At 38.7% G+C, this 22,963-nt stretch overlaps 1 non-coding gene across 1 annotated transcript; it reads left to right on the top strand.

Moving 5' to 3' along the window:
• The first annotated feature begins 322 nt into the window (after positions 1-322).
• Positions 323-452, top strand: LOC128528397 (small Cajal body-specific RNA 14). The gene has a single exon (XR_008360949.1). It is a non-coding gene; the product is annotated as a small Cajal body-specific RNA 14 (non-coding RNA).
• Positions 453-22,963: the final 22,511 nt, after the last annotated feature.

The following is a 22,963-nucleotide window of genomic DNA, read 5'->3' as shown; positions in this document are numbered from 1 at the left end:
GAGATTTATGGATGAGAGAGGACATGAAGGTAGTTGGTGTGAGAGAAGAGGATGCAGAGGATAGGGTAAGATGGAGGCAGATGATTCGCTGTGGCGACCCCTGAAAGGGAACAGCCGAAAGACAAAGAAGAAGAAAGGCAATATTTTAAAAATCTTCTATCCTACAGCTTACCTATATGCTGCTGATAGACTATGAGTAAATTATGCATATCATAATCGGAAGCAAGAAACTTGTCCTCCCTGTAGTTTAGTGGTTAAGTTGTACGTCTGTAATGCATTAGGTCATGGGTTTGATCCTGGGGAGGAACAGTCTCCTAGTTAGGTGATTGCCTAGTAATGCTGTCAGTAAAGTGTTTCTGTACTGCAGTCTATGGCTATCACAACAGCAACATGATTCCTACCGACAGGACCCCTCAAGCAGTTGGGTGACTTGTGCGATGGTTTCATACAAACTGGTTTGCTCACAGACAAAATGTATCAGTTCGAAGCTAGCTCTTTTTTGCACATATGTACCCCATGCCGTACACACTAATCCTTATAATTAAATAGATAAAAGAAAACTTGTTCAACAAATTGACCAGTAGTTCTGTGGAAAATTAGATGTCATCTGTAGAAATTATCAGAATATAACCATTACTATGACACATACTGTAGATAAACCGCTTAGCCATAATATTACAATGCAAAACATTTTGCTCAGTATTGTGTAGGTTCTCTTTTTGTCACCTGGACAGCTCTGACCCCTTGGGGTACGACTTCATACATCTCTGGTTTCTGGAACCAGGATGTTATCAGGTGATGCTTTGGATGCTGTGGGTTGCAAGGTGGGACCTCCGTGCATTGAATCTAGGGAACTTGGACATTGGCTTGGCAATTGTTTGCCTGCTGTGCCCCTTGAGTGGCAGGTTGTTGTGAAGTGGAAGTTCTGGTACCTTTCTATTGTGGGCAGCATTGACTTTTTTTTTGCCGATTTGTGGTGTACTGCATTGGCTTTACTGTGGAATTAAAATGGAGTAGCTGGCTGTTGGTCTCACAGGGCATGGGTGAGCCTTGTATGCCCAAGATCCTGTCACCATTTAATAAAAAAAAAAAATAGTATAAAAATGTTATTATGTAGAAAAAAATAATATATATGTATATCAATCTTATATATATATTGAAACATGGTCATTAAGTAAAACAGAAAAAGCTGTATAAAACACTTAAACCTGGCTGAGGAACAGCATTGTGTGAGGTTGTAGAAGACATGCCATAGGTCATTTACAGGTCTTACATCATGGAAAGACTGAGCACATCAACCAAAAACATGGTAGTTATACTGCATCACCTGGGTCCTTCCCAGGCAACTTATTTAGATCAGTTTCAAGATTGCAAAAAGCTATTTTAAAGAAGCACAAGAATGGGAAATGTTGAGTACCATAGATGAAGTGGCTGGCCAAGGAATCTTAATGGAGCAGATGAAAGAGACATTATGCTTACTTCCCTTTGACATCAGAATATGTCCATCAGTGTATTTAGCAAAGAACTACCAGAAGAACCAATGGGACCCAGGTATCCCTATCTACTGTTGGGAGAAGTCTGGCCAGAAGTGGTCTTAATGTAAGAATTGTGGCACAAAAGCCATAACTCTGATGTATGAACAGGGCTAAGCAACTCAACTACGCAAGGAACTGGAGTGAAGAAAAATGGCAGCAGGTGCTCTGGACTGATGAGTCAAAATCTAAAATATTTGGTGGTAGCAGTAGACAGGTTGTAGTATTGTACAGTATAATAATAAGTGTCTATAGGCAACAATAAACCATGGTGGAGGTTCCGGCAAGTTTGGGGCTGCAATTCCTCAAATTGTGTTAGAGATTTGGTCAGGATTAATGGTGTCCTCAATGCTGCAAAATACAGACAGATACACTACTTATCCATCATGCAACACCATCAGGGAGGGCCCCAAGGTAATTCTGTAGCCGGTCACCTCCCCCAGATATGCAGTGAGCACTGGCCCAGTGGTTAAGGCGTTGGGTTACAGTTCAGAAGATCCCAGGTTCAAACCCCATGGCCACCAAGTTACCACTGTTGACCCCTTAAGCAAGGCCCTAAACCCTCAACTTCACCTCTGCAGCAGAGGTGTGTTTTATTCCTGCTTTCCTTAAATGGTCTTGATGAGATATAATGTTTCATTATAAATGTTTTTTTTTTTTTTTTTTTGCAAATGCACATGACAATTCTGTACTGTCTTACAATAACCCTTCCAGAACAGCTGTTGTTGTACTTGTTGTTGTTACGTTATTTCATAGTTTTTCGTGTCAAACTTTGACTGGGGTGTCCAAACCTTTGACTGGTGGAGGTGATGGTGGTGGTGGTGGTGTGTGTACTCTTTTCTTCCTGTTTAATCATGCAAGCATGTATATAGAAGTATTTTTTTCCTTATATATTTTAAGCTTAAACTACTCTTATCCTTAAACCTCCTTCTTCTGATTTTTATTTATTTATTTTTTTGGATATAGTATGAAAGTACGAAGGGCCCAACATTACCAGTTATTTGCTATTTATTATATACCAAGAAAACAAGCCCTGATCTTACAAGTAAGGAGACCCATTTGTCCTTTTCAGAGGCAGTAGAAAAGCCCCCAGAGCTCCGCAAATAATTGGCAAAAGAAAAATTCAGGAAGAGAAGCGCCCAGAGGACTTTGAATATTTTATTTTGACCTGTTTATTTATGTTTTATCTTGATCTGTTTGTTTTAATTATTTATTAATTATTGGCTATTTTTTTCTCTATCTTTTATTCATCTCTTCCCTTCTGAGGAATTCCATACGTTAATGACAGGCTATAGTCACTTATCCTGTTGCTCCTACTGTACCACTACTGAGACTAGTAGAATTTTATAAAAAGTTAATATACACGAACTTTCTGAACAGTTCACCAAAACAGAATAGCTTAATCAGCAGATCATGGAACCTGTAGCCGTCCCCCAGCAGCCTGCCAGTGGAAAAAAATATCTCGGTAATTACTGGATTTACATTGAAGTAGCAGGCACCCATACATCTGATCTTATTCTAATGAAATGTCCGATTAATCTTGTACCATATTTAAAGGTGTAAAAGCAAGAGGATGATTTTTTAGCTTACGTGAATGAGCTTATGAGAAGATTCATACGCTTTCATAAAAGCGGTGAGAGAGGTATCAAAGAAAATTTGGAAGTGGGTCGCTTTTTGCATTGGCGAGTTTGTGCAGCAGATTGGTGCATAATGGAGCATTTTTTTTACAGACGCGCAACGATCTGCAGCCCAAGCTGGTAGTGCCTATCATCAACGTGGCTTGCATTTATTCAGTTCATAAACGATTAATCAAACCGAGCGGAAAAGAAATAGAATAGGATGCAAATAAATCTTTAAATGAACAAAAAAACACTGTAGACACAAGCCACGATCAATGATCAAAAATGAAACAGAATTTGCACCAGGAGTGAATGGAGGCTGAATGGAGGCTATGAATTATTAAGTGATGGGAGGCTAATGAAGGTACGAAGTTAACCAGTGAAAAGTAATGAACAGACGGATGAGCTGATGGCGCGCGCATTTTCAAAGCGAGTCCGAACGTTCCAGGGCACGTGCGGCTCCACCGCAGGTGGCTGACGTCACGTGAGTTTAAAACGGGGCCGCGCGCTTGAGCTGAAGTGGGGAAGCCGAGCGCGCGGTGTTGCTGCTGATGCGGAGTGCGCAGGCTCTCCAACACGCTCCACAGCCCTGTACCCTGCTCGCACAGCCTCTCTTATCGATTGCGAAACCTTATGAAAAATTTAAATGGCTATTTCTATGCTGATAAAAACAGAGAACTGAATTTTATACGAGAAAGCAGGGACTAAAATTTCCCGCACGACGCCCGCGGGTGGACGGACGCCGAGCGACGGCTTGAAAACAGGGAAGAAAACCCCGAAGGTTCTGAGGTAGGCTTAATTTCCGATGTTCATATGTAAACCGGCTCTTGTTTTACTAGACTCTGTTAGTCGTTATATTCGTATTAACACCACGGTGGACTTTTGGCCCGGTTCCCCTGCGGTGTCGCTGCGCTCTCACTGAGCCTGGAGAACCAAACGCAAACGAGTTTAAAAGGCTTTACAACGCTGTCATGCACGTGAGAGCGAAAAAAAAGACCAGTTTAAACAATTGTGATAAAAATGCAAAAAAAAACAAAAAAACAAACAACCCTAGACAATAATTGTCCCGTGTCCCATTATTGTCCCATGGCATTAACCTGAACTCTGTTAAGCTGTGTTTAGAAGATGCTGCGCCTCCGGTAGGATTTTCACACCGTTCCCTCTCTTTATATTCCAGCGGCGTAGTGCATACTGCTGCACACCTACATTACTAAACTAATAACAAACCTATAGCCTAACCCTGTGCGCTACGCACAAGCTGGAATGTAATTAAAATATATGCAAAATATTTTTATACGAAAGGAAGCCCTATTTTATTAATCAACTTGTTTTACAAAAAGCTTTTTGTTAATTCTACCATCCCCTTCACACACGCTTGCCTTTATCGATCTGGAGTTCAGTGATGAAGAGTTGCCGTAATTCAATGTGCAATAAAGGCTTGTGTGGCTCACAGCACAGATGTTTTCTTCTAATTGACTCTGTGCACGAGGTCTATTAAATTGCTTTAGCTGGTGATAAATAACAGTGCTGATACCGTTTTGGGGCTATCCCATCCCATCATTAGGGCCAAAGTCAAACTGATCCAACTTTCTTTCATTTTTATTTACACTACACAAGAAGACTTCAGCTTTAACTACACATTTAACTAATGCTACTGTAAATCCCATTTTACTTAAGAAAATTTGTTACTAATCCACGCCCACTCAGAAATAGAAGTGATGCAAGGTTTATGGACTAGAATGACCTTTTTGGCTCAGCTTGCAGCTGTGATACGAGCACCACTCCAAAAATATATGCAGGGACCACTAACCTATTTATTTCTGCTCGCTGAGTTTTACGACTTTTTTTTTTTTTTTTTAAATCAAGGCAGTTGACACTTTGTGCCACTAGATGGCTCTATTGAGCAAGGCAACGTGCCAGCTTTATTGTGTAGCGCTGTGCAAAAGAAAACACATTGTAAAAACAACTAAGTAAGTAAATAAATAAACAAATATAGACACTTGTATATAATTTATAAATTCTATATTGTAAAAATTTTTTTCTCACATAATAGCAATAGGTTGAAATGTTGACTTGCTATTTCATAGTCATATTGGTAGTTAAGCTTATTCTCACTGTAAGTGGCATTTACAAGAGCCATTGCATATTATTAATGGGTGACGGATGATCGTAAGTGCTCCATACCTAGATCTTCATCCCTGTATTTTACTTTCATATCTTTGCATGGCATTCCCTCATAGTTTATCATTGATGCACCAGCAATAGGGATATCTATAATGCATTATAATTGCTGAATAAAAGATTTGGCTAAACTCAGATTCACACTTCCACACTTAAAATTCAGATTCTATACGACAATATTTTTTTTGCACAGCATTTTATTTGTACAGTGATATTTGAAAGAGTTTTGGAATAACTGTCTTTGAAGTTTTTCAATCATGGATCGTTTTATTGTGTACAGCGTGCTTGTAACCTTGAAATGTGTTAAATGGATTTTAAGATTGATAATATTAATATAACGCTTGCTGCATGAAATATCACCATGATGTTTGTCCTAGTTAATTGTCAAGAGTCGTACCCCGGTGTTATGTCTGTGGCATACTGGATGGCGTATTGCCTTGCATTAGTTAGTAGCTATGCAGCAATCAGTCAAAAAGTCATAACTGTCATAACTGTACTGTGGCAATACAGTAATGCAGCTTTTGTTTACTGACCTGTGCTTTTAGGCTAATTAAACAGTGCCTTTTTTGCAAATATGTTTATTTTTTCCCAGTGTTTGATCTTTGTGAGCAAATGATGATCTTATAGATCTTATAGAACTCATGTTTTCTAAATTTTTTCCCATTTCCCATCTTTTTATACCAAAGATCCACTATATCCTTAATACCTTTAAAAGTCATTAAGATTATTTGATGGGTTTTACTTTCTGTCTAATTTTGGGTTTGCCTGCTTTGTATTTGCAGCATAGTGCTGTTTAAATAAAAACAGGTTAAACACACTTGAGCATTTGCGTACAATTTGATTGTGTTAATGTTTCAATCTAAATGCCTGACCTGAGGCCAGCTGAACATAACCTTGGTGAGGTGTGTGTGTGTTGAGTGCTGATATTTTGTTAGGCTAATGTATGAGTGTTTATGCATTTGTATGTATGTGCATGAGGAGCCCCTAAACAATGAAATTGAGTGAGTATTCACCTTTGCTCAGCAGAGTTCTAGATCTGATTCAGTTTGACAGCACGTAATGAGAGAGAAACATGCGTGTTTTCTTCTCTCTTATTTCTTTTATCATTTCCATCCCTTTTGCCATGTGATGCCTCCAAGGGCAGACGTTGATTTCAAATCTTTTCAGGCTTTGACACTGCATGTAATGATTCCAGTTTACACTCTAGTAAACCCTTTCAGTTGGAAATCCTGATGTTCGGCTCAATCAATACTCTTAATTAGTGTTGATTAATGAAGGAGCGTTGGTTGCGCAGTGCTGACAGTTGTTTGAATTCCCAAGGACAAATGTATTGGCATGCTGCATGGTGCCGTTTTGCCAGGCATAATAAGTATCCAGTCAGATTTCAATGTATTGCTTGCAATGCTACATTTATGAGCTATACAGATTTGAAGATACTTACATGAAGCTCCTTTAGATCAATATAGTATCAATATGGGCAGTTTGGTCCACAAAACCAGTTAGGTCATTTAGAATTGGTTTGCATTGCGCGCCTGCATTCTCAGATTAAAAACTCCTACTGTATGTTGGACCAAATTGATAATACTGACAATGTGATTATTATTGGTTACATCTTAACACTGTGGGTCATGCAGCATCTTTAGAGATGTAAGTGATATGACAAGCATGTGGGAAAAGTGTTTTTTATGTAATAACCAAGTTGTAAAAAATATGTCTTACTCTGTTCTGATTCTTTCCAAATGCCTCCAATAAACATTGCATTGACCTTCATCAGATAGTTGCCTAACTTATATAAGATTAACTGTAACCTTTGATTTAGGCTGATTATTGAGTGATTATTGAATGGAGTGCTTTTACAACACCAGTAATGAGACACAGGAAGAACGTGATAGAGCACTTGGATAAGATGCAAAGAATCAAGGGGCTCAGTGTTTTGCTAATGAGGCCAGAAATTAAATCTGTGTTGGTGCTTTGTTGCTTTACAGATGCTTTTCAGTGATGTTCTGTACTTCTCAATTACTTCCTGTGAGCACACTTTGTAAGAAACAGATGCAGGCATCCTTCATGAGAGGCCAAGTTCTCCAATATCAACCAGTTATGACACTGTCACATCATATAGTGGTGTTTCAGACTCTGTGAAATAACTTGTCTTTCTAAACCAAATTTAGGAATGACTGATGAAAGTATGAAAAGATAAAAACGAATGAATATTCTATTAAATGAAAGTTCATAAAGTCAGTCAAGTGAGACTGCTTTTATAGGCATATGGAATATTATTTACTCAGTGTCTAATCAAACCATTTAGATGTAATAATGCTGAATTCTGTTTGAAGAATTACTGCTTTTCTTAAACCAATTACTGAAGTGTCATGTAGTAATTTTATGTAAGCAAAGTAATGGATTAAACTTGATACACATGATGTAATCACACTTTTTTTCTGTAGACTGTTTTTCTGTAGAATGTCCTTGTCTTGTAAAAAAAAAAAAAGATATTGTATTATAAACATCTCCATTGAATCATTTCAATCTTGTAAACAAGGATAAATTCAGTATGACTGAATCATGGAGAGATGGGAGAGAGAGCGAGAGAGAGATAGTAAAAAGATGTTTTTCGTCCCCTAGCAAACCTTGACCTTTATTTTGTAAATGAACGTTTCTTTTATACATGATTGACAGATGTTATTTTAGAAAAAGTTTGCTGGCCAAAATACAATGACCAAATACCCTGGAGCCTGTGTGGAATGTGTGGGTATTTATATGCCAGGGCCTTGCACACCTTTTGTCTGCATTTGGAACAGCAAGGCCAAATCTTTTGTTTAAGCTATAAAATGAGGACATTGGGTTTTAGATCGAAGGATGAATAGGGCAGCAGGTTCCTGATATTTACATTTAGATATGTTTGAACCCACTCATTTTTCATATGATCAAAACTACTGAAAAATTTTACTTACAAGCATGTTTTGTTTTCCAGGTTAACCATGTAAAAAGGATTGTTTAAACAATTAATATTGGTCTTTTTTATGTCCTGGAAAATAAAGAAATCAGTGGTGTACTATCAACCAGTCATCCAACATGTCAGCCAAGGGAAATAACAGCAGAGAGCTGTAAAAAATCATTGACATCATGAACAACTGATATGATGCAGGCATGAAAGACTCATAAAGTCTTTTTGAGTCGAAATAAGGAGGTTATACCACGAAATGCAAACCACTCCTCAGCAGTAAGAACTGGAGGAAAAGTTTGATGAATTGATTTATTTTCCTCTGCTGTTATGCTGTACTCCTCCTTTCTTATCCAATTTTACGAGCCCAACAATGGCAACCCAGCATTGGTGGGGCTTGAACCCCAGACCCTAAAATCAGCAACCCAGAGCCTCAAACACCTAAGCCACCACTTTCCCTATTGGGCTATAATTTTGCCTATAAAGGGCAAAATGTGGAGGGTAAAATTATCCAAAAATATACAAGCTCATCCATCAAGCACAGTGGAGGTAGTGTCATTGCTTGGCCTTGCATGGCTAATTCTGGAACAGGCACTTTAATCTTTATTGATAATATAACTCATGATGGTAGCAATAAAATGAATTCAGGAATCTACATAAATAATTTATCCACTAGTTCACAGAGGAGCACACCCAATTTAATTGGGAGGAACCTCATCACGCAGCAAAACAATGACCCAAAACACACTGCCAACACAAAAACGGATTTCTTCAAGTGGGAAAAACATGGAAGGTTTTAGACTGGCCAAGACACTCACACCAATTGTGCAATCCCCAATACACACAAAAACTATATGAGACCGTGGTGTAAGCTTGTAAAAGCATTACCGAAACAGAATGTAACAGTTCAGTAATGTCAGTGGGTAATTTGCTTGATTTAGTAGAAATCAAGGGATATGAAACCAAATATTGAGTCTTATACAACAGTTAGTTCCAACCAAGTAATCTGATTAGTCGGTTGTCAGACTGGTACAGAAGGGGATAAGCAGCTGCCTGCCAAAAACCAGTCGCTAAAGCTCTTTCAGCAAGAAAACACATGTGATAACATTACTCCATCTTAAACAACACTTAAGCCTCCTTAGTAGTTGCTTCTAAGTAGTTCTCAATTGGTTCTGAACCATCCTTGTTTTTTTGTTTACAAGTAACGTGAGCTACAAAGCTAACTAGCTTCTAACACAATATCCTTCTCTAACCCTTGATCAAAGGCACTGCGTGGTGTGTGATAAAAGAGATTGTACACCCTATATAGCGCACTAGCTTTCCATTTTACACTACATGGGAACCCCAGAAGGTAGCCGTCATTCTAAAGCGGAAAAAGTGGAATTTTCAGTCCAACACCTCCCTGGTTTATTCTCTTTAACTTTGGCTACAAAGTATCGGCACGACCTTAAGTGTGATATTGATTAATTATTTACCCTAATTTACTTTAGGTCTATTCTTTTTTATTATTTTGCCTAAATAAAAATATGGGCCCATATATATATATATATATATATATATATATATATATATATATATAAAGTTAAAATATTATATGTTTAAACATGAAGATTCCCTGTTATAAGTAGCATTTGATCACTTTATTAACATGACCGTACTTTACACTCCTCAGGGGGATGTGTGGCAAACTGACAGGTGGCACTGATGCTTTCACAAATTGCTGTCTACTCACTTACATCTTTAGTGGTAAGAGTAGGGCAGAATTTTCCTTTATTTATTTGCATTTTACTACCTCCTCTGCAAGCAAATGGGTCTCATCCTCTCTCTAGTTTCACTTTCTTTTTAAAGTAATTTTGATCATATTATGACAGTCCTACGCTGCTCTATTATAGAAACTTTAACAGTTGCGATTGGAGCAGTCAGCTCACACAGCTGAGTCAAAGATCTATATATTTTGTCTGTGTGCAGAAATCTTCAACTGGTGCTGATTTCACCATTTCACTTTTCCACAGTTTAAAACTACAAAAACCTGTCAAAACTACAACACCCACTAAAATCTGCAGCCTACTTTGTGGCTTTCGGTGTCATAATCAGTGACGTCTCAAGCTTTCCTAGGAGCAGTCCCATTGCTCGCTGAAATTAAGACTAGGAAACTTCTTAAATAACTTTTATGTTCTATCCTGGGCTTGATATATTTTTAGTCCAAATTAACTTTAAGTGTGATTCTTAATGATGGGCCCTGGTGTTGTTCTAGAAAAGGTGCCATATTTTGTGCTAAAATATCAGGAAATATCAGGAACCAAAATATAAAATCCTGATCTATGGTCACATATTCCTGTTTTGATCTTAAACCCAAGCATGTAGCAAAAAAAAGAAGGAAAATTGGCCTTGCTATTTCAATATTTTCAGAGGGATCTGTATTTCTTGATTTTCCACTTCCTCTCTCACTTTGTCAGCCAGTACACATAGAAGTCTCCCCGGGCAAGAGATAATGGCGAGGCACTCCAATACCAGATGTGTATCAGGACTTTATGAAGTAGTTATAGGAAAGGGCAGTTCTTGCTTTGATGTGGACAGTGGAAAAAGAAATGTCAAGTTGTTTATCATATAAGTTTCCAACATTTATTTACCATATTCATTCATAAATCGTGGGTGCGTATAAGCAAAGATAGTAACTTTGGGAGCAATCAGGAGTGGGATCTTAAAAATCACATTGTGCATGCAGTTTTTAAACTTACTACCAAAACTTATGAGCAGCAGAGTGAAGAGTTGTTTTGACTGTCAAAATGTTGTTGCAGTCCTGCTACTGTGGGAAAGAGACAGGGAGAGAGAGAGGGAGAGCGAGAGAGAGAGAAACACAGCCCCCAGAGACAGAGACAGAGCAAGAGACACACACAGAAATTGAGATAGAGATAGAGAGAATCGTTATCGCAGAGTGACCTGCTGCGAGCATGCATGCAACATCTCTCCCTTCTCTGCCGGCGAGCTATGCTTTTATTATTACCTGCTGAGGCTACATGCCGAGAAGGCTTAATGCAATCATTGCCCTCCAGCCGTGAGTGCTTGGGGCTAGCTCCACCCCAAGCAGACTTGTTTTATTTTTCTGTGGCCGTGCATGGCTGTCCGTAGTGTTTAACTGGCTCGCCAGGCAGCCGTACTCCTTCATCCAACTGTTTCTTAACCTTCTTGTATGAATAATGAGAAACCTCAGAACAAATAAATTTAACTGACTATATCAGATTAAAAAAATTCTCACAACTTTAGGGTGAGCTAAAAGACTTATGTGATATAGTTACATTATTTGTTTGGAAGAAACTTATCCAAAATATCCCTCACTTATTTCATGCAGTTTATACTCAATCAGTGTCCAATCAGTAGCACTCACTGCTGAGTTACCACTGTTCTCTACAAAAAAGATAATCTATTAGTTACTACAGTATTAGCTGACTAATGGGATTGGAGATTTAAATTATAATTAGGTATGGAAAAAAATATTGAAATTTGGTATAAGGAGTAACTCAATTTTTAGCAAATAACAAAAGCATCATGATATGTTTCAGCAACTGGTTACTGTTAAGATTTTGTGGAACTTGTCAAGTATGTGTACAATGCACAAACCTACAGCTAATATATGGCATTATATTTATAAATCATACCTGAGAGCAATAACCTTTTTTTGTTTTAAGTCAGTCAGGCAGCCTCTCTGGTGTACTTGCATTCTCTTAGCGTTTTACACAACATGTCCTGCCGCCATAAAGCTTAAAAAAAAAACAGGGCAGGGATGGGAAGGGTCTATTATATAATATTTATATATAATTATATAATATTTTAAACAACGTATATCGGACATTAAATTGTATTGATAAAATTATTTTGTACAAATTAAGTTTAAAACATATAATAAATTTTTATAATTTGTTATTTAGATATTAATAATTCTCCTTACTTATATTAGTAGCAAACTGAGTTTTTCAGCATGCATTCAGCATCAGTCATGTTTTAGCAGGCATCTGAAAAATACAGCTTTTTTGTTGTTTTTGTGAAAATAGTGAAAGTGTGTAGGAACAAGTGAGTACAGTGATGGCATACTATTGCCAGATTTCTGGCATTCATTCTCTTTCTTTGGTTCAGTAGTAGTCATTATGTGACAGTGGTTTAATTAAAAGTCCTTACAAATTCACATTATTCACGTCTCATAATGAGCTGAACATAAGAGCTCCTGACAATTTATAGATAAGATGAGCATAAGAGCTTCTGACAAATCTTAGGAATGCTGTGCATTGCTTGGTGAAAGAGAACTTCCCAGCTCTTTCACATAAATATTAACACAGGTCATCGTTAAAGCTCAATTTATTAAAAATCTTTATTTACATAGACTAAACTTTTGGCTTGACATACTCTTACATTGAGTATTCATGTGCTTATAAATTTTGACAGGGTGATTAGTTCTGTGTGGTAGTGCCCATGCAGCAGGATTTCCTTCATCTATCTAAATGTCAACAGAACGTGTATAGATCGAAATTTCACTTCTTTAAATATAAAGGCAAGACTGTAAGGCTAGTTAAAAAATATACATCTTTTATGGGCAGTTTGGTACAATCGAACAAGATTCACATTCAAATATAGTAAATTTAAACATTAGGTTATTTGATTAAAATGAACATTTCTGTCAAATTTTTATGTTAAATTAATTTTGTAATAAAACTTAATTTCTATAAAAACGAGCTGAATAATGTTAGTTTCCAAGCACCAAGGACCTTGCTTGCTATAACAAATGATATAGAATTAAACCTTGGATCCCCAGTGTTCCGCAAGAAGAGCAAAGATTTTTTAAAATAAATTTTGACTTGGAAAACAAACAATTCTTGGTTTATGAGTACCGAGTATTATGTATCACACATGCATTACTTGTTTTTTAAATTGGAGAGAGTTCTTGTTTTTTTTTCAGATAAAACAGTGCTTCTGTTGTGTGCACGTGTGTGTAAAAAGAGTGGAGGAAGGGTAACTGTGTAAAACAAGAAAGGGGGAGATGGGAGCTTACTTTAGATTCACACACAAACACATTATGTGCCTGTGCGCACAAAAGGAAACACTTATCTGTCAGGATTTATTTGAACTTTTTTAAAAAGGTAAAGTGCAGGTTACTTTGTTTTAATTTTAGTTAAAATTTTGTGTTAATTATTTTTATGTATTTATTTTTTTGGCCTGTGGAACGAATAATTTGAGTTTCATTATTTCTTAGGGGAAAATTCGATTTGGTTTACAAGTGGGATTTGCGCCAGTACAGTGAAGCAGCAACGTCTTTTTTGGAGTTAAATATTATACGTACCAATATTTATTTAAGGCACTTAAGCATATACATTATATATAAAATAGGTACTTTATTACCTCTGTATTTGTGTATGCATGAGAAATTATTCAGTTTGCAGCCTTTCTCCGGCTTGTTTGAACATGCTTTGTAAGTATTCTTACATATCTGATAAAAAAATCATTAACATTCATCTTTGGAAGCACTTGCAGACACTGACTATGAAATACTGCAATTGTGAGTGTAGTAAATGAACTGGAGACATATTAAGAAGAAAGCTGAAGTATTTGTGCAATGAGCCCATTTGCATTATTTGATTTTAACACGCAGATGTACTACCGTATAATGCCTTTATAGGCTAATAGACTATTTGACACAAATTGTAGCCTTGCTGTACAAGGAAGTGGGGTGGATTTGAGCTGGATTGTAGCAGCTCTTCATGCATTTTAGAGCACAAACAGTAGTGAAAGGAAATATAACTTGATCATTTCACTCATTTCACTAAGAGCTTTGTATCTATACTACTTAAAAAAAATTAAGGAAACACTTAGTCCTGGTTTGACTTGAACTTTACATACACATATGCACATCATTTTTTTTTAGCAGTATATATACACACTAAAACATATTAATGTATCAATATATTGGCATGTAGATAGTGTATAGTGTGTAGTTTTATCAACCAAGTTGAAGGTTGTAAGCAGGTTATGTAGTGTATGGCAAAGACATACATGGAAAACCACTGCACACAAAGTATGCAAAATGATTTTAAAAATTAATTGTGATATAAAGAAATCAAGATTAAGATTTTAACTAAATATTTTATTTACTTATCGTAGAAATGTATGTTGAAATGTAGAAATTGATGTTTAGTTTAACTAAAAGACAAATAACTATTTAAGTCTTCAATATCCACTGTATCTCCAATTTTTATTGTAAGAAAACAAATATACTTTTTTAATTGGAAAAGGTATATATTACATATTTTTTTGCATAGAGCACGATATAACCACCATCTTTTTCTGGCCCAGTTTTTGCTTTGGTTGTTTTCCTCTATAAAAAAAATATATATTTATTGTCTGTCTTTTTTTTTTTTTTTTTAGAAAAAAAACAGAATGTCCTTTTGCATAATATGTTTTATTTAAGAGGTGTTAAAATGACTAAACCTTGAAGACATTTATTTAAACAGCTATGAATTATGTTTGGTGTGTTTAATTGTTGCTTTTAAAACCATTTTCTTTTAATTATGAGTATTAAACTCAGTGGTGTATACAATGACCCTGATAATCTGTATTATAAGATACACCTCAGTTGTGTGCCTGCTTTGATTTTGCACTCTTGTCCTTGCTCATTCCCAACATTTCATTTAATCTAATAAATCAGACCCACTATGAATGTGTGAAATGTGAAATGTCAGTAACATTGGTAACATGTTTTTATGCTTAGTAACAAAAATACTGAGGAAGTGATTGAAAACATTATACGCAACAGTGGATTGCATATAAGGGAAGAAATGTTTTGTATCCTTGCGAGGTGAAAAATTAAAACATGTTTTTCATCTTATTATCAACCAAATTAATAATTGGGATCAAATCATTGAATAAATTAGGCCAAACAATCACATGCACGATTAGTTTAAACAAAAACATTGACTTTGAACAAGACTTGCCTTAAAACAACATATATAATGTAAAACATATGTTAATATGCAGTGTGTAACTCCATGTTTATTATTTTGTAATTACATGCATCAAGTAGTTAGTAAATGAAAAACACTTCAAATATAAGGTTTTGCACAACAAAGTACTAACCGGGCCGGAATTCAAGATCGCCCATCGGGACCGTAGCCTTCCCAGTCGACCAGGTACTGGGTGCATTGGCCCCTAGGTCAGGAATCAAGGATTCCGGCGTACAGTGTAAGCAGGGCCACCGTCAATGATTCGGGGAGGAGAAGCTTCTCATGGGAGAAGTGGTGAAGGGTTTCAACTGAGAGGTGTGGAATACCGGATGGATTCGGAGCGTTGCACAATCTCCGGAACTCCGGATCCTGGTGTTCGAACATGGGAGGTTGGAAACCATGGCATACCTTAAATGGGCTTAGGTTAGTGGCCGATGAGGTGTGGAGGTTAAATGATAGTTCCGCCCAGATGAGGTAGCGAGCCAAGGAGTGCTGGCGATCGGATATGAAGCATCTCAGGTAGCGCTCCAGTTGTTGGTTGGTCCGCTCCGTCTGACCGTTGGTCTGGGGGTGATACCCAGAGGATAGGTAGAATTGATCAAACAACAGAAGGCCTTCCAGAACCGGGCAGTGAACTGGGGTCCCCTGTTCGAGACGATGTCTTTCAGAAACCCATGCAAGCAGACTATGTGTTCCAATATCAGCTCGGCTGTTCTTTTGGCTGACGGGAGTCCAGCGAGAGCCACCAGGTGCACAGCCTTGGAGAACCGATCGACGATTGTCAGGATGGTGTTCTTTCCCTCGGAGACCGGCAGGCCCGTGATGAAGTCGATGGCTATATGTGTCCAGGGCCGGCGCAGGACGGGTAGTGGTTGGAGTTCCCCCGGCGTTGGCTGGTTGTTATCCTTGGCCCTGGCACACACAGGGCCCGCCTGGACAAACTCGCCGACAGCCTTCTTTATTGATGGCCACTAGAAGGCGCGCTGAATGAATTAGATGGTACGACTGCGAGCAACCTCTTTAGGACTGCCCTGACATATTGGACATGTTCTTCAACTGTATGTGAATAAATTAGTATGTCGTCTAGATAAACAAACACCCACCGCCCTAACATGTCTCGGAGGACATCATTGATGAATTGTTGGAAGGTGGCGGGTGCATTGCAGAGACCGAAGGGAATAACCAAACTCTTGTAGTGTCCTGTAGGTGTAATGAAAGCCGTCTTCCACTCATCACCCTCTCTGATGCGCACCAAGTTGAAGGCGCTCCGAAGGTCCAACTTAGTGAAAATGGTGGCACCAGAGAGGGCGTCCAGGGCTGAATTGGTAAGAGGCAAGGGGGGTCAATTCTTTATGGTGATGTTGTTGAGCCCCCGATAGTCGACACATGGACGAAGTTCCCCGCCTTTTTTTTTTACAAAGAAGAACCCTGCGGCGGCGGGCGAGGAGGAGGGCAGGGTGGTGCCTTGCAAATGGCGTTAGCTACATACTCCTTCGTCGCCTGCGTCTCTGTGGTGGATAGGGAGTAAAGGTGGCCGCGGGAGGGAACGGCACGGGAGGGACTATTGCAAGGGGCGATGAGGAGGCAGGTGTGTGGCACGCTTCTTACAAAACACTTCAGCCAGATCCCGATAGGCGGTGGGAATGCCGTTGGTGTCGACGTCGGGGGCCTCAGACTCCCTAGAACACATCCCAGCCGGTCCCCGTAGGCAGAGTTCGGTGCAGGTCGGCCCCCACTGTAATATCCTGTTCTGTGTCCAGGAGATGAGGGGGTCGTGTTGAAGTAGCCACGGATGTCCAAGGATAATGGGAGGTGATAAAATGGAGGTGAGGTGAAACTAGATTTGTTCTTGATGCTGGTCGATGAGTAAGGTGATGGGATGAGTCTGAGCGGTAATGGGGCTGGAGGAGAGGGGGCGACCGTCTACAGATGTAATCTGAACAGGCTGGGATAACGCCTCGATTTTTACCCCCAATTCTTTGGCATAGGTAGAGTCAATGAAGTTACCTGCGGCACCAGAATCGATAGACGCAGTACTTTGGACCCGTTTGTGACCAAGTTGGAGGTGTACCTGGACCGTGAGATGAGAGACGCTGGGTGTTGTGGCAGAGAGGTGAAGATGGCCCGGCGAGCTGCTCCCATTGCTCACCGGACCTGGGCGTTTCCCAGGCGACGAGGACATATGGCCTTGTGGTGCTCAGCTGATCCGCAATACGCACTGAGTATGTGAAGCGCCGTTCTCGTTCTGCGGTGGTCAGGGAGGCGCGTTCTAGTTGCATGGGTTCCCCGGCTTCGGTGTTAACCACGGCAGGAGGTGGAGAACTGACGTGTTCAGAGGTGGTGAAGGTGGCTGGGTTCGATGGTCGTGGGGTGGTGAAGGCGAAGGTGGGTTCTGGCGGCAGGGTTCTCGGGCCTGGCTTCAGGCGAAAAAGAAGGCGCTGGTCGATCCGGAGGGCGAGCTGAATCAGCACCTCCAGCGTGGCAGGAAGTTCTCGCCCGGCTAGCTCATCTTTGATCCTAGCAGCCAGTCCCTCGTAGTAGGATGTCCGGAGCTCGGCTTCTCCCCAGGTGGTCTGGACAGCGAGGTTGTGGAAATCAGCCATATAGCGACTCACAGACGATCCTCCCTGCCGCAGGTGGTACAGCTTGGTGTCGGTCTCCACCTCGACAATGCCAGCTTAAGCTGGCATTTAAATTCATTATATGAGTGGGCGGTGTCTGAATCGGAGCGAAGGACTGCCGTGGCCCACTTAGCTGCCTGCCCCGATAGCAACGAAGCGAGAAGTGCAATGCGCAATCTATTTGGTGGAATTAAACTCGAACACCAGATCTAATGCAGTTAGAAAAACACTACACCTCCCGCCCGTGCCATCCCATTTATCCGGAAGGGAGATAAAAACATCAGAGGTTGAGGGAGAAGAGGGGGGAGGGGCGGAGCTGCAACCACCCCGACGGGAGGCTGGCTAGCCGCGCTAGCAACAGCTTCGCGGAGGGCTGCGTTCTCCTGCCAAAGCTCCGCCACCTCACGGCGCAAGGCCGCGACGTCTCGGACGCTCCGGCGAAGAGTAGCGAGCTCCCCGGTTAGCTTGTCGATTAGAACGAACCCAGGGTAACCAGAAGACTTAGCGATTATCGGTTAGCCCTTTGTAGCGTGGATGGTAAACACAAACGCGGAAGCAAGCGAATAGGCAGGATAACCACGCAAATTAGTCTAAAGGACTCTCTCGGAATGAGAGCAAGGGAAAAACACAAATTTAACCCGCGTCCTATAAACACTCACTCGAATCAAAAAGTAAACCCAAGAAAGTGAGTACTCACGAAATGGCAGACGGACGATCTGAACCGACATGGGCGAAACTTAAGCCATGTGAAGCGCCATCTTGTCTCCTTTTATGCTTCCTGTTTTGCGACCGTACTACTTCCGGGTCCTAGTGCCGGTCGGGGAGCGGGTGTGTGTGACAGGGACAAAAGTATATAATACTACAGACACACAAAAAACAGCCAGTCCTACTGTCAGAGCTACACCTTTATAGAAAAATATTCAATACCTTCTGAACAATCAGATATTAAGATTCAGCGGTTAAGTTGTATTAAAAGATTAGAACATCATAGTCCCAAATGTGAAATAAGTGTCTCCTAGCATAAAGTTTTACCAGATTAATGATTACACACACTATATGGTTTAAGTATGTGGACACCTTACCATCACACTCATATGTGCCCACTAATTCCAATAATATAGGTCTCCGCTTTTGCTGTTATAATAACTTTCAAGTAAATACAAAGGGAGATTTGCACTTTTCTCTGAGCGATTATGCCATCCCTAACGTTGCAGCAGTAGAGCAGCAGTTTGAAAAGTTGTAGCCAGGTTTCATGTGCATTGGAGGAAGCACATGTTACAGTAGTTTACACCATCCCTGGTTGGTAAGTATCAAAGATGGATGAGTGCCCTCACAAGACTGGTAGTATTTGGACATGACTAAATTAGGGATTTTTTAAGGCTTTTCACAAGATTACTTTGAAATACTGTAGGGATGATTATGTCACAAGAGCATTAGTGAGGTCAGGCACTGACGTCAAGTGAGAAGGTCTGGTGTGCATCCAGTGTTGTTCAGTGAAATTAAGGGCTGGTCTCTGTGCGAATTTCTTGCTTTCCAGCCTTAGTAAACTATGTCTCTGGACTTGGCATAGGGGCTATGTCATGATGAAACAGGCTTGGGTCTCTTTGTTATAATGAATGTAAATTTTAACGTTCTGCATACAGAGGGGATTGTCTGATTGTGTGCTTATAACTTCGTGGCAATAGGTTGGTAACCATAATCATATGGGTGGTGGGGACAGGTGTCCACATAATTTTAACAATATAGTTTTACATTTTTCTTTGTTACATAACACAATTTTACAATGTTTTTTTTTTTTACGATTTTTTTATTTTTATTAGCTTTAGAATAAGTAGATCATCTCTGTGAATTTGAACTACTAATACAATCATGTATTAGAAGGAATGCATTAGTATAAACCTATCATTTAAATTACACCCAGTGCTACTGTCAGAGCTGTAATAGAAAAATATTAAACCTGTTCTAAACAATGAGATTTGAGGATTCAGCAGCAGTTGGTATAATAATAAATATATATTTTTTAATGGGTAGCCTACTTTATAACAAAGCAAAAAAATCAAAGGGAGACATGTTTCCACATAGTTTAAAACCCGCTGAAGGCTGAGTTGCCCTAACAAGACTGTTTTCAAAAATATTTTAGCAGTTTATGCCAAGGATTCAGCAAAACAAACACAATCTATAATGCATTTTTCTTTAAATCAAATTTTCTAAATGAATTTAGTAAGCGAAAAAGCATATACAGAACTAGCAATCAGCAAGAACACACAAAGGAAATGAACCCCAACAGGGACATAACCACAAGTTCTAATAATTCACAGGTGATTAAAATAATGACTAGAATAAAGGCAGAGGGACACCAGAAAATGTAAGGAGGGATAAAGAACGAAAAAAAAAAAAACCATATAAAAACATATATGTTTAAAAATTTAGGGAAATATAGTATTGAAGGCATGTCAGAGAGGATGGGTTTGTTATTGCCAGAGCCGTTCCTGAGCTCCCTGGAGCGTTAAGCCAAATCTGGTGAAGGGGCCCATTCTACCTGGCCTGTAAGCAATGTAAATAATTTGCCATTGCCACATAGTCACCCCTCTCACCCCAGTGTTCTCACTAAACTCTACATTTTTATAAACTACTCCCGATTTTATCAGCTGCATCAGGCCCTTTAAAAGTGATGCTTTGTGATTTTCTTTTATGAATTTTTTAAATGCAAAATACTATATTGAAAACTACATAGTTATATGGAGATGTGTATTACCATGTATGCTCACTTGATCAACAGTTTCTTTAGTTTAGAGTCGTAACTAAAGCACAAGTGAGAAAAAAATCACTCACTAAAATTACATACCCCGGTGAGAAGTACCATCACACCCATAATTTTCTGGACTGATCTGCATAATTTAGTAAATCCTTATAAATAATTGATTAGAAATTGTATATGTCTGGTGTCATTAGGAAGGTATTCATGAGTTGTTTAATGGTTATAACATGGTTTTGTAAATGTACAATGTATAATGCACATTGGTCATTGCAATCTGGAGCTATTAGTTTCTACTTTGCGCCTTTTTTGTTATATTTCATGCGTTGCACATCTGGTGTTCAAAAAGTTTATTTGCATTAGATATATAATTAATAGAATGCTGATTTCCACTCTGTTAATTGTATATTTCCAGGATGCAGCTCATCACATTTTTGTATAGTAGGTGAGTTTAAGTTCAATGACATAAATGTGACACACATCATTAAGGCTAATTCACGATTGCTGAAGTAAGAATCAATACTGCTGTTTTAGACTCATTGTCACTTATCTGCAGCACTTGGCTCCATATAATGCACTTAGCAGGTTTTTTTTCCCTGGTCCCTCTACTTATTCTAAACAATTTTACTTCCTGTCAGTTGAGATAATCACTGAAGATTTATTTTGATTTGTAATGAACAACTTTTTCCATCAGATGATTATTGATATTGTTTACTCTATTACCTGCCGCGGCTATCTTTCTGATAATGTATGATTAAATCTTTTTGAGAAAAGATAGGATATTTGTTTATGAACCCTGATATGTCCTGCTTTATCAAGTCATGCAGAACAACATTTTATAGAGTTTTATAGAGTTTGGTAGCCAAGATTCATGTCATATTTGTGTACTCCAAATATATAAATCCTATATACTTTGCATACTACAGTACATGCTTTAAAAAAAATTAGTGCACTTAACCATTATCATTTTTTCCAAAAAGAATGCACACACACACACACATATTGTCATTGCTTTAACTTTTTTCCTAAAATTTACTTTGTACTTTAGTACACTTAATTCACATGATGTAATGGCCAGTTACTGTTCATCTAATATTTGTGATACAGTCATATATATTAGCTACACAAAAAGACAGACACTCCAGTACATATTTAATTGAAGTTTTTTGGCAACAATGTACAGTATAATAATGTAGGTGAGAAGAAGTGAGATAGGGAGGAAGCAGTTCATATTTTTCCAGAGTCCCCTGCTAAACATGTATTTCTGCGTGTGCGTGTGTGTGTGCGTGCGCGCATATGTGCATACTGTACATGCAGATAGATAGATAGAGATATCTTAAAAATCTTGAAATCATTTAATTACAGATGTGTAATCTGTTCTGTGATTATGGTATTCTAAATTAAACGTATTGTATGTGGGAAATTTTGTGTACAATCTGCCAAATTTGATATGTGAATTTAGGTTGGAAGTGCTTGTACTGGCAAGTGTTATCCTTTGAATACTGATTAATTTAGATGATGGTCACTCCCAAACCCTACATTTTAGGTAGAATGCAATCAGGTGTATTAGCTGCATTATGATTTGTATAATACCACTCATTGCATACATTATGTACATTTTTTGAGTATATCTAAAAGGCTTTTTGATTGAGGTTTATATTTTTATAGGGATAGCATGTTCTGCTTAACTATAAATTAAATAAATAATAGTAATAGTAACCATGAGGTAACTAATAGGTAAATGATAAAGAGTGCTTAGGGAACATTTGCCCTGGTTTTACAATTCAGAAAAACAGTGATTTATTTACTTTTTTAGATAAATGTGAACAAGCGCACACTTCGAAGGAATTAAAACTTTGGCCCAAACAGTAATGTTTTTCAGAGCAACCTATAAATTACTGGATCATTTCAGCTTTGAATTGAGCTGCGTATTCATTATCATTGCAGACTCTCAGTAAAATGAGCTATTATGAGCCAGGGGATTTTGTGTACTGCTTACCGTAAGCTGAGAGTGCTTGTTGAATTGTACATTATGGCAGTCATAATTTGCCATGCATTCCCTGAGAGAATGTTTCCCATTAATACTATTTATAATGGGCAAGGTTTAACAAGCCCTGCACATCATTTAGCTGTCTTGTTTGGTACATGTGTTTGTCAACACATCGAGCTGTCTAAGTTAGGGTGTATTTAGATGTAGGATTCTTTTGTGCCCACCACTAATCTAGATACTTTCCCATATGTGTTACAGACCACTGTTCTCTCAGAATTATCACTCTGGAAAGGTTTCTGCCAATCTTTCATGGAATTGAAATGGCTACATATATCTGA

Source organism: Clarias gariepinus, chromosome 7 (assembly GCF_024256425.1).
Source record: "Clarias gariepinus isolate MV-2021 ecotype Netherlands chromosome 7, CGAR_prim_01v2, whole genome shotgun sequence".
Classification (NCBI taxonomy): Eukaryota; Metazoa; Chordata; class Actinopteri; order Siluriformes; family Clariidae; genus Clarias; species Clarias gariepinus.
Note: the sequence above shows the minus strand (reverse complement) of the source record. Positions and strands in the feature narration are given on the sequence as shown.